At 37.7% G+C, this 13363-nt stretch overlaps 1 protein-coding gene across 11 annotated transcripts in view; it reads left to right on the top strand.

Moving 5' to 3' along the window:
- Window positions 1-13363, top strand: part of EPHA6 (EPH receptor A6) — a 779380-nt gene that overhangs the window by 493909 nt on the left and 272108 nt on the right. The window lies entirely within an intron of this gene.

Raw genomic sequence — 13363 nt, 5'->3', positions numbered from 1 at the left:
AAATCATACGTTCCCTAAAAAGGGAACCACATTCATCCAATCAAGATTTTAGAATTCAATAAGGTTCTGAAATATGGTAATTGACATAATATCCATGTTTTAGTGGTAAGATAAACGATGTTATGCAGGAGTTTATCTTGTAAGAAAATGGCAACGATCCAGAGCTAATAGATTACACTGGCCTTGGAAGCCAAGGATTCCTAATTCATGTTCTGCCTCTGACTCTCGTTGTGCTTGTGGCCAGGAAAAAGTCAATTAATCTCCCTATGTCTCGGATTCACATTTACAAAATGGAAATAAAGATATCAACCCTTCTAGTGGGTTGTAAATATTAATTATAAACAGACCTAAAGATGAAAAGCACACTAAATCACTATTAAACATCATTTAAGAAAACAACAGGAAAATATTTGGCATATAATATAATATAATATAATATACAATCAGAACACAATAGCATGGGAATAGCGTACAAACTAAATAAAAATGACTATCTTTTTGTACATAAATACACAAGGCATAGTCGACCAATCAAAGGTATTAGAATATCAAACCTTTCAGAGAGAGCATAAGATGATTGACAGCATTAAAACTTTTTCCCAACTATGACTTCAGATTCTAACTGTACATTTTCCATATCTACATCTATAACATGGTTTCTCCTTCCAAGCAACTATTTTTATAAAATTTATAACTAGGGCAACTTACAACAGAACATTTAGTTGAAAGTGCTAATTTCCTTCTTTATTAGGAACCTAAATATTGTACAGTAATAAAAGTAAGATACAAAGGACTAGATGTACAAATGATCCTGTTTTTGGAACACAAATATTCCCCCCAATATGTGTATATTTGTGTACGATTATATAAGTGTAGAGAAATATAGACTGGAATACAGTGTACCCCATGCTGTTTCAAGTGTTTCCTATTGGGTTGGAGTGGGGTGGGGGACAGAGGTACATAGAAAGAGGCAAAGAAGAGAGAGGGAGGTAGCAAGCACAGACAAATATGGTTGGGTATATGGATGGATGGATGGATCCTAAGTAGCTTTGGTAGTTGTCTTAGATCGAGTTGCCCAAAAGTAGACCCTGAGACAGGAATTCATGGGCAAATGATTATTAAGAAAGCTCCCAGGAGAAATGGTAAGAGAATGAAGTAAGCAGGACTATGAAGGAAGATGCCAACTAAACTCAGAATGACCAAGGCGAGCCCTGGAACCTAAACTACATCTCTGAGTTCATCCTACGGAGACAAAGAAGCTGAGCTTCCATATTCTGGCTCCAGTGGGTCATTGGTTACAAGCCTTAATGGAGATGTACATGTAGTTTGCAGAAAAGAGTCATAGGCACTCTGGTGCTCTGTAGCGGCTCCAGTAGCCCAAGTTTACGTCTCTAAAGAAGGTGCGGGTACAAGCCTATAAAAGCAAAACACGGAAGCTGGGGGATGGGGGTAGGAACAGGTGAGGGTGATCGCAGGCGGCACACCCACTGTTAACCGAGGCACTTGTCTCAGAGAGCGGACAGCGTTTCAATCCTCAGCTCGCTGTAATATTCACATTCTCCTCAGTCTTTAATTTATAGCGTTTAAACCTTACCTTTCCTTTTAATCAAAGTTACTCTGTATCGCTAACTCATAATAAATCCACGAACGATCAATATTTACACTATTCTCTGAGGAATTCATGCTGTTTTATTAAGTTCTCATTGCGTTAGGAGCATTATTCTGTAACTCACAAAAGAAGTTAAGCTGCTTGGGATGTGAAGTGTCTACACATGTCTGAGGTGAAACAGCATGCTGTTGTTACCAGTGACCTGTGCTCAGAGAATGAGGTAGATTAGAAATAGGCCCTGGGCTGGGTGTTCAAAGATTCGAGTTTGACTCAGACCTCAGCTTTCTTTGTCCTGTTTCCTCATCTGTAAAATAAGAGTCTAGGAAGATAATCTCTTACAGCTCTAGCTATGTCCAAATGCTACATTTGTGCCTACACAGTTAATAGATACGTTATCTGAACCCCCAAAGGCTGTAGTTTTTTGTTTACAGCTACTGAAGTTAAATATGTGCATACATTTTAAAAAATGCTTCACCACAAGGAGCAGTGTTCTCCACACTGTAATCAAGGCCCTGCTCTGTTGTCTTGCGCGTGGAGAGAGGCCTGGAGGAGGAAGCAAACTACTTAGAGAGTCCCTATTCAATTCATCATGCTTGCCCAATTCTTAGTTACTTTTCTCTTTTCATGCTCAAAAAGCCCTTCATTTTCTTTGAACTCAAATGAATACTGTTTGAATATGAAAAGGTACTTAAAATAATGAAGAACATCAAGTATAAGTCACCAAAAAATTTCTATTTTTTATTTACTCACCAGCAGTGCTTTTCTTCAAAAACAAGCCCTACTCATAATGAGGGAACTGTTTTAAAAAAATGAAGACAATTTAGGTGATACAGACAAACTTTCTCTAACACTTTATGAAGTGGATAGTCTCCATTCAGAGAACTGCAAAATGAGGCAAAGGCAGGAAGGGTTTATGGGATAAAGTATAAAGAACATGGAAAGAAAAACAGAAAATATCTAGTTGGTTGGGGCCACATAGTCCACCTTGTTTGGCATGAGAAGGAACACAGAAATAAGTAGAGCCCAGAGTCGTCTTGGCATTTGGGGGCTGGCTACTGGATGCACTGTGCTTCTGGTAGAGTGGAACACTTACAGGGACACGAAAGTGACCTAAGTTTCATTTGCTGATGTGGCACCTGGGCGGGAGCAGCTCCATCTGGGGCCTAGGAAGTTACTTCAACAGAATCGAGACATCATCTGCTCCTAAGCACTCGGTCTCCACCTTCAAAATGGTGCAAACTGTCTTGCAGTCACAAAATATCAAAAATCCTGTTGAATATCAACATACCTTTCCCTTATCTATACTCTTCCCTTCTCTCTTTATCCTTTCTAGTCACATTCTTAATTTTTTCTCTCCTTTTTCTCTTATTTCTCTTGCATCTGTGTTTTTAAATTATGTTTACTAGAGTTAGTCTTGATTAGAGTCATGTGTGTGTATCTGACTCCCTCACTGGTTTGTAAGCCCCTGAAGAAAGGAGGTCATTTCTTGTTTGTCTTTGTCACCCAACCCCCAATGTGTTTGCTTTCAATCAAATTCTACATAAATTAGTAAAATCCTCTCTTTGTTCAGGACTCATATACAGGAAGTTGAAAAAGGTCACCTAGCCGCTGTGAAATTACACATAGCAATTAAAAAAAAGACAGCCTGCAAGACGTCCTATTTCTACCTATTTCTTCCTGTTTCTTTCTAAGAAAGACGCACACACAGATGTCCATCAGCTGAGAGAATGTTCTGTTAATCACTAGAATGTAAATCACGAGGGCAGGGATTTCTTTTGTCCACTTTAAGATCCCTGTGCTCAGAAAGGCATATAGCTAATAATTCCTACACAATAATAGATGACTAATTTTATGCCAGGTACTTTTTAAAGTGTTTTGCATGGATTCAATAATTCAATTCTAATACAACTCTTTCAGATAAATACTATTACTCTTCCCATTTTACAGATGAGGAAACTAAGAAACTTCACCAAAATTGCACAGCCAGTCAGTGGTTGTGAACGCTGGCTGTGATACTTGCATCACAACTGGATGTCTCAGAAACGTCAGTGCTTTCTGCTGATGCTGATTTTCTAGGCTCCCTGAAGCCAAATACTTCATTACTCTCTGATGCCCATCTTGCATCTGTAAAATGGCAGCAATAAAACATACCTGTCTCACCAGGGCGCTGTACAGCTCCACTAATTACCAACTGGCAGCTCATTTTGCAAACATGAGTCCCCCATAGCAGTTCATTATTCTTACACCCAGCATTTTAAGACACTGACTGCTAAAGTCTTCTCCTTAAAGTTCTCTTGTTAATTTTTACCACAGTCAGCAGTTTTTAGATTTTGTTCAAGAAAACTCATCATAAGAAAGGAAACATTACTTATATCCAGAGGGTAACTAATTATCTACATAAAATACTGAATTAAAGTAGCTTGCCATTGTTTTGCCTTGTCCACCAATTATAGAGTAAGATATCTATGAGCTTTATGTAAAAATATATAATTTCAGGTCACGAGACTAATGTTTAACAAAAAGCTGAGGAGATTTATGGGAAGCTTTTTATTATGGGAACTATTTTCATCACTCGGATGATTTAAGGTAGCTTCGCTGGGGTCATTTATGAAAGTCACATGCTTCTCAATATCAAGCTTTGCACAATGTCCTTGCTCCTCTGCTCCCCTCCTGTTCTACTTTCTCAAGATAGCTTTTCCCTAGATAAGAATTCAATACCTTTCACTCATTTTTCTAAAGATACATAATCAGTAAACCTTCATTTTTATTTGATTAAAAATCTATGAAGCAATTATTATAGAAATAATCAACTGAAGACAGAAAAAAATCCTTCCTCGTGGAATGGTCAACATGCAGCTTTATTTTTTTGTTGTAGTTCCTCCACTTACACATTTGTTCAAGGGAAGAAGAGAATTTCTCTTCACCTGCACGAGTGCTACTCTTGCCTCCATCCACCATCTAGGCACAGGAACATCTCTCCTTCATCCTCTGCGTCCTCCTTCCCCCGTGCCCAACCAACCTGTGCATTTTGTAACCTAAATGTAAAGCTAAACGCGTTATTACACAGGAACTAAGAAAGGGGTGATTGAGCAAAGGGCATCTGGGCCACCTGGATCACCTGAGGATCTTGTTGACTGGAGGTGGGTTAAGGGGGTTGAGATGAGGATGTGTAATTGGAACAAGCTCCCGGGGGGTTGCTCGCACTGCTACTCCAAGGCCCACGCTTTGAATTGCGAGTCTCTAGGGTCTTTTCTCATTACCCCACTTTCTCAAGTGTGGACAGAGGGGAAATAATCACAACCCTCCAAACATACTCATGACCTTAAGTGCCACACCTCTTTATAACTGGCAGGACCTCGTAGATGTCACGTGGTTTGTATGATTTTAGAACCTAAACTATTCGAGGGAAGCAAAATGCGGTAAAGAAAGGACCAAGTCCGTTTCAGATGCAGTTGAGTGTTTCAGATGCAGTTCACCTGAGATGGTGAATAAAGTTAATTAAAACAACATTACCTGAGAGAAAATGGACAGCAAGGGAATTCACTGGTACACACACTCTCTGTGGAGATTTCGTGGCCAGTTTCCACGTTGTGCAGCAGACACCACACAATGCAGAAGCCTGTCTGGTTTAGTGAGCCCAGAGAGTCCCTGGTGTCGGGAGCAGAGATTCTCGTGGTAGCAAGCCTGGGATCGGTGCCAGTGCTGCACCAACAGCAGCATCCGGATGGTTTGAACATGTCGGAATAGGAAGAGATGAGATATTTACACCATTGCATCAGCATAGAGTCTGCACGCATTTGAAAATTACAAGTGTCTACTGACTCCTCTAGTGTTAAATTGTCTACTATTTCATAAGAGTTATACTATCTTTTGTTTGATTTGAAAGATGGGTTTGTTTAAAATTATAGAAGCTGGATTTAGTATGTCAAAGATTTGATACATCTGGAAAAGGAGAAAATAAAGTTGATAGAACTAAGTATTCTAAATATATTTCATTCAAACCTTTAGAATAAACCTAAATTTATAGACTGAAATGAAGGTTATAAACGTAATGAGTATTATAAGTCTATAATCTGCTTTCCAAGAATAAAACAATACTCTCTCCACATGCTCAGAGGGCTAGGATTCTTACATAGTCTCCAGAAATGCAACCTGGGCCCTGATGCTCTTTTGTAACACCAGGTAGGGCTGCACAGTAGTAACACCAGGTAGGGCAGTGCAGTGGTAACACCAGGTAAGGCTGTACAGTAGTAACACCAGGTAAGGCTGCACAGTAGTAACACCAGGTAAGGCTGCACAGTACTAACACCGGGTAAGGCTGCACAGTAATTGCCACTCCTGCCAACTTGCTATATCTCACTTGGCTCTAAACTCCACAACATTTTCTTTCAATTTCACATCCTAAAGTCATAATCAGTTGCTTTGAAATTCCTGGTCATGCTTTTCTTAAATTGCTATTTCATCACTTTCCTGAATTCCATGTCTTTATCTCTTTCTTAATGGGGGTAAAGTAAACTAAGTTGTTTTTCAATTCTGAAACTCCATGATTGCATAAGCTTATTATTTTAATGTGTCTTGCTTTGCTGTGCAAGGTGATAAGAAATAACCAAGTAAGAGTAAAGTAGGAGTGAGAGATTTTATGTTTCCGATGAAAATATGAAATATGGAAAAATTACAGAAAAGTATATAAAAACCTTAAGAATGAAAGAGTAATTCAGTTTCTTCTACTATTTGGAAATCTACATATTTCACAACCAAGTTTTGTCCTTCTAAGAAAAGAGAAAAATATAAGGCTAGTTTTAAGTGATTAATTACTCACATAAATTTCCACCTCCTCTTAAAAAATACCCTCGATGAAGTGTCTGGGCTGATGCCCACCAAGAATCAGTGTAGCCATGGAATATGAAAAATTAGTATTTTTCTATTATATTTTCATTCCTTCATAAAATTCCTTCTGGGGACTAACAAGGACACAAATTCAAACTTCCTCTAAATTTCTGATCTGGTTTGGTGAAAATCAGAGGAACAGGAGTCCCACAGAGAGGTGTTATTTGACTGTAACATTGCCTTGAATTCAGGCTGCCTTCAGTCAGCCTTCAAAGGACTACCCTTCCATTAACAGAAAACGTAAACATCATGTTGTTACCTTTGAAAGCCAAACATACAAGTCAGACATCTAACTTTCTATCCTAAAAAGATGAAAGAGTGCATCCTACTATATGATGCCTGTGGGTAAATCTTGCCAGATTTTCTAATAGAAATTTCACACTAAGAGTTGCAATTAGATTATGTCTCTAAGCCTTCACAGGTCTCCCCTGGTCACAGCCTTATTAAAATGTCCACTGAGACATACTCCCAGGGGAGAAATGCAAGTTTTGCTCATTTCAAATGCAGTGAAAACTACAGCGATATTTTTCCCTATTCCTTAAACAATTACCATTTGGGGCCAGAAGTACAAACATAATTACCAATCCATAAATTTACCTTTTCTCTTCTGATACTCTGCTGCCACTCTCTTCCATCTGGCACTCAATAAAAAAATTTATAAATTGAGTAAAAATGCATTTATTTCTTCCAAGGATTTTGAAGCCTGTAATTGTATGAAAAACCTTGTGAAGTTACCTTGAGAGATTTTCTAAAACAGATGAGGTGACTGTTCACAGGTGCATTGTTTGGCTCCGTTTTCCTTCAGGGATTTATTAGGAAATGCTAATGGAGGGAATATGGACCACCTGGCAGAGGAGCAACTTTTCTTGGTAGCCAATCAGGAATTTGGTGTGGTTTCCTCCCTGGAAATAGTTCACTCGAGTAAATGCTTTTGTGAAAGGTGTGTACGTGTTTTTAAACCGTGCATTTTTAAGCATGGGTTTTATTAGTCCCCATAGACTTCAAAACATTGTAATACTATAAAGAAAATCCAACCTTTTATACAAATTTTCCTTAATAAATATATGAGCATCTCTGTGCCTCTGCTTCCTGACTTTATCTGCAGATTTTTTACTGCCAGAGGGGAGGTCTGACATGGAAGGTTTCTAGTGTATCCAGAGTTGGGAAACCTGCCCTGTTGGAGCAGGGAACCCTTATTTACTGAAGGCCACAATTTGATTTTGTTGTATAAATTAGAAAAATTAAAATGAGTCAGAAGTTAAAATGCTTGCAATTCTAATCGTAAAAACTACTTTTTCCAGTCTTGAGTAAGGTAGAGAACAAAATCTTGGTATTAATACCTAAGGTGGATTATGAAAAAGCAAAAGCAATTCTAGCATTTACTCAGTGCCCTTTACCTGTGTTAACTCATTTTAAGATAAGTTAATTAGCTACTAGCTAATTGAGAGACACCTAGCTACTTCACGATTCCCACTTAGATTTTAACCTCCAACTGGCAACTTAATGAGAAACTGTAATAAAATATATTTACGTATTGATGGAACATTAAAAGTGACTGGACTATTGCTTATTTCTTTTTTCTTCTGTCCCTTATTTAATTTTTGGTGGCTCTTTAGTTAATTCACATTGATATTTATGAAATAAAGTATTTGACACTTAAGAACAAAAATGTACTATAATTTAAAATCACAAAGCAATTGAAATGAAAGTGAACTGGGTAGTTCTGCTGTCACCTCTGTCTCTGACTAGTTGTGGACCTTGCGCAAGCCGTTAAACTTCCCTTTGCTTAGTTTCTGTCAACCAGATTGACAACGGCCTTATTACATTTTCAGCTCTTTTTCAGCTCCTCAAGAACCAAAGGAAGTAGTACTCTGTCTAGTCATGGATTTTGACAGACCTGAGTTGAAATTCAGGCTTTGACGCTAATTAGCTATGGGACCACAGGCAACTAGTTGTATTTCCCTAAGCCTTAATTTCCTCATCTGTTAGGAGAGAAATGATAACAACCACATAAGCAATTATGAATAATAAATTAAATGAGACTTTTAAATGTAAATCATTTCACTTACTGCTTGGAAAGAGTAAGTACTCAATGCATACAACCTGCTAAAATTGCTGTTAGTTTCTGTACACTACCAGTGCTGGTTTTACTGTGGTCCAGTCCCTGCATAGAAGGTCCTTTAAATTTTTGTTACCCAAACTTAAATTTTTGTTACCCAAACCGCAAGCATGAGCATCAAAAGGCTTATTCTCTTCTATAGATGATATGGTAATAAGTCAGACACATGTAAATACAGTAGCTCATATGTAAAGTACAGAGCAGAACCAGGACCTACATTTAAAAACTAACTTCTGCATCATTACTAACCAACTGATACCATCCCATAACATTATTTTATTGTCTCTGAATAAGTTTTAGTATAAGCATGTGATAATATTCTAATTTGGAAATTACAAAATTTATTTTTTAAAATATAAATGTACATCTTTTAGGAAATATAAATCATTTGACTTTAAATAAAGACAGAAAAATTATTCTTATAACTTAGATATAAATGGACAGTAGTATGGCCTAATTATGGAAAATGTATCATTATTACTGTAGTTTCCAAGTACATATTAGACATATAGAGGATAGCAAGGATATATTTTGCTTTGATACACGATTCTCACCCTTCTATTTAAAACATGTTCTTTATACTGTATGAGAACAGCTCATGAAGCATGGTGTTCTACTTATTTTGGCAGATTTTATTATTTCCTTACTCCCTAGTTGGAGTAAATTACTTTGCTGTGCCTGCTTTTTCATCTCTTCCCTCATAGTTTTCATTTCTTCTATGCCTTCATATCCTTAAAGGCTAGAGTAGATTATGCAGATGCTCTATGACAGCCCACGTTCTCTTTCCCTTGTTTACCATCTTTGCAATAGCACTCTTCCCTCCCTGATTATTGATCATTCACGGAAGTTGAGATATATTGAAAAGTGGGCAATATTGTGGTAAATATATAAAGATTTCATTTACAAAGAGATTCCAAAACTGAGAGCGTGAGAGCCCTCTCATAATTATAGAATTTAAAATATGAATGGTCATTAGAGTTAATTTAATCTAACTGTCTTATATATCTTAGAAAGCTAGACCCAGAATAACTGTGGCTTGCGTGACATTGGCCAAGACCACATTACAGATGTGCTGAATGCAAAGCCAGTCGTCTTCTAATATTCCGTGTTCTCTTCTTAGAAAGCACCACCAATTAGGAGATGTTTCATAGGCTACCCTCACATGAAAAGATGATAAACAGTAAGCTCATCTACAGATGCAGCAATAGTTTTCTATTGCTGCATAACAAATTACCCAAAAACTTAGCAGCTTAAAACAATGAAAGTATGTCATCTCTCAAGGTGTCTGAGAATCAGAAATGCAGGAGTGGCTCAGCTGGCTGGCTGTGACTCAGGGTCTCCCAGGGGTTGCACGCAAGCTGTCAGCTGGAGGCTCAGCTGAGGCTGTGGAATCTTCTTCAACCTCACCCATGTGACTCTGGAAAGCTTTGGCTGTTTTGTCACATGGGCCTGATGGCCTCTAAAAGGAATGCACATTCAAGACCAAAGAGGCAGTGTCTTTTATCACCTAATCACACACAGACCAACCCTAGTAAATTATGGGAGGCGTTGCATAACTGTAAATACTAGAAGGTGGGGATCATTGGGGTCAATCTTGGGACTGGCTGCCATATCAGGCTTCTTGGAAGAATCTATGGTGTTTCAGTTTGGCTTCAACAGAAAAATGATCTGTCAGGAAATGCTATGTACCTATTCTGAAATGCCCATGGTTTTTAAAAAATAGCTCAGTAATAAAGCCATTTCAATTTTTAGAATTTCCCTGGAAGAATGGATAATGCTGTCCAAAGTTCAACATATAAACCTTAATACATACAATGGATCTCTTTTTTTCCAAATAATTCAGTCATGTCATTTAAGTAGCCCATGTAGCTATTTTTCTGTCTCTAAAATAAAAGTAAAATAAACAACCTAACTACATTTCCAAGCAATCTCATGCTTACTCCTCATTATGAAGATTAAAAAGAAAAACTTACACCTTCGACCTTATATTCAGCCACAACTAAGGATTTATGTTGCTCTGACTCTTGCAAGACCTTAACAAATTTTGACAAAGTAGACCAGATCCCATGAGCGCACAATTCCCTGGCTTTACAAAAGGATAAAGCCACCTCGGAAACAACAGAGGTCTTCTCTCCCTAACTGATCACTCCTAGCTAGTAAAGAAATATAGGAAAGTAGTTAATATTGTGTAATTAAAATTTAATTTATGAAACAGATTTCTAAACTTGATAATATGAACTGACACAGTGCCTTCTCAGGTTATTAATAAATGAAATATTTGGACTTTTCCCAAATCAATATTAATTGAAGTATCAAAATATGTAAGTATTGGGGCCAGCCCAGGGGCGTAATGGTTAAGTTCATGCCCTTAGCTTCAGCAGCCCTGGCTCATGGGTTCATATCCCTGGCATGGACCTACACACTGCTCCTCAGGCCATGCTGTGGCAGCGTCCCACATATAAAGTAGAGGAATACAGGCACAGATGTTAGCTCAGCGACAATCTTCCTCAAGCAAAAAGAGGAAGATTGGCAATGGATGTTAGCTCAGGGCCGCCAGTCTTCCCTGCCAAAAAGAGAACAAAAAAAACGAAAAAAAAAAGCAAGTAAGTATCCTGCTGCAGGGTTGTATAAGAAGTCGTGGGAAGATTAATAGATCAACTCAAAGTATGAAAAGATTAGCCAAAGTAGTAGTATGAATCCGTGCACGCACATGTACGTGTATGTGTGTGTGTGTGTGTGTAAGTAGAAAATTAAATCAAGAAAGGCCATTTCCCAAGAAATCTGTATCTGGATTTGTATTACCTAGTATATTCAAGTAAGTGTTTTAACAAAGGCCTTGCTAGAACCAAGGCATCTCCCGGCTTCCACCAATCCTCCGAGCTCTGCTATTTGGCTCAGCTTTTCTAATTGTTAATCAGCACATCTCTTTAAAAAGAAATTTCTTTAAGAAAATGCATTACTTTCTTAATTTAGAAAGATAGTTAACATCCTCAAGAAATGCATCAGACCTTTAAAATTTAGAAAAAAAATAATTACTACAGAAGCGCTCTGAGTTAAACTATCACAACAGAACTCTCTTCGCATATTCCCACTTGGTGGGCGATGTGTAGTAAGGGGCTTCATTTCCCGGCTCTGCTATTATTATCCTGACTGCTCAGGGGGAGACTTAAGTATCTTAGACTCCCAGATGAGGGGGAAGAAACCTGTCTGTGTTCTGCTTCAAATAAGTAGAAATAATTATGAGGCTCCTCTGACCAGATTTAATTTTTGCCTTGGAGAGTAAGGCAAGGCCCCTTGCAACAGCCATTATTAATGACACTGATATAATTATAATTTGAAAAAAAGGAAATCTGCACAGAAAAATCAATTATAAACCACCAATGTTCCTTGGGCTCTCAGAGAGGTTCTGTGCCTACTGCTCCTCCTGACCTCTCCATTAAGAGACTGGTTGGCTGTACTCCTAATGGTTGCCTTCAGTTATTCACAGGGGATTTCTAAGCTTTTGTGTTTCGTACTAAAATGGCCTGGAGAGCATTTCCTGATTGTCTTTCCTGCAGAACAGAAAGGTCAGTCTGAGGAAAACAGTAATCCAGGTGGCTTTGCTCTGAAAAGGTGACTCAGGATCCTCTCCAATTAGCACCTTTTGTTATGCAGACATTGATTCTCGTAAAATGAAGCAAACAATATATGATGGCATTGCCGTCTGAAAAATTACAGGAAAAAATAAGAGTCAAGATAGTCATTAGGAATAGTTATCGGTATCTGAGGCGAGCCTGGTTTGAGCATCTGCGTTTATCAACCCTTGTTTTGTCACATTCCACTTCTCTTAACATTAGTCCATGAGTGTCCCATTAAGATCATCCAATATTAATTAGTCTCCAGATGTGAGTGGTGTTTGTAATTCTGTCTTATCTATTCCTTTGACACCTTGAATCTCGGAAAATTTTCTGGAAGAAAATACAGCTGAAGGGAAAATTTGAGATGAAGACAAACGTACAGAGTGGTATGAACTATCGCGGGCACAGCACCTCTGAGGTTGGGATGTGAACTTGTGAAAGGCCAAGCAGACTTAAACTGGCCCTGCATAGGTTCCTCAACTTGATCATATATGTCCTTTGATTAAAAGATCTTACCAGATTTTTGACCAAGTTCATAGATTGAAGGATTTTTCTTGGTTTTATTAGAGGAACTTATTAAGGAAGTGGTCTTTGAACTGAATGAGATCTGGGACTTGTAGGAAATGTATTCAAGGATTTATTTGTATCAGCCCACAAAATGGACATTTCAAACACTTTCATGTACACTCTCTGATTTCTGTCTCTTTGTTAAATTAGATGATCAGAAGCAAAGTGCCTGCGGCACATTATCTAAGCCTCTTGAGAAAAGATTACTTCAGTCAATTGAAATCCAATAACATGCCTGTACTCTGCCTTCAAAACATCGGTTGAAGTTACTGTCTGCTGATTTATTCATAGTCTTTATTTTAAGAAGCACTTGTATTTTCCTACTTGAGTGCTGTTTGAGGAAAAATCTAATTTTCTAACTTTAGTATTATATAGTTTGTTGTAAAAAAATATATGTTTCTGAGTTTCACTTAATTGCTAGGAATTTTAAACCCAATTTTTGACCCAAGTACTATAATCTGTGGAATACAGAAATCTAAAATATATACTTCTTTTTATTCTGAAAAATGAACATTTTAACATGAGTTAATATTTTGTTATAATATAGGAAAAAGTGAAGATTAG

The sequence above is a fragment of the Equus przewalskii genome, chromosome 18 (assembly GCF_037783145.1).
Source record: "Equus przewalskii isolate Varuska chromosome 18, EquPr2, whole genome shotgun sequence".
In the NCBI taxonomy this organism is placed as follows: Eukaryota; Metazoa; Chordata; class Mammalia; order Perissodactyla; family Equidae; genus Equus; species Equus przewalskii.
The sequence above is the reverse complement of the archived record's forward strand: the minus strand, read 5'-3'. Positions and strand labels throughout refer to the sequence as shown.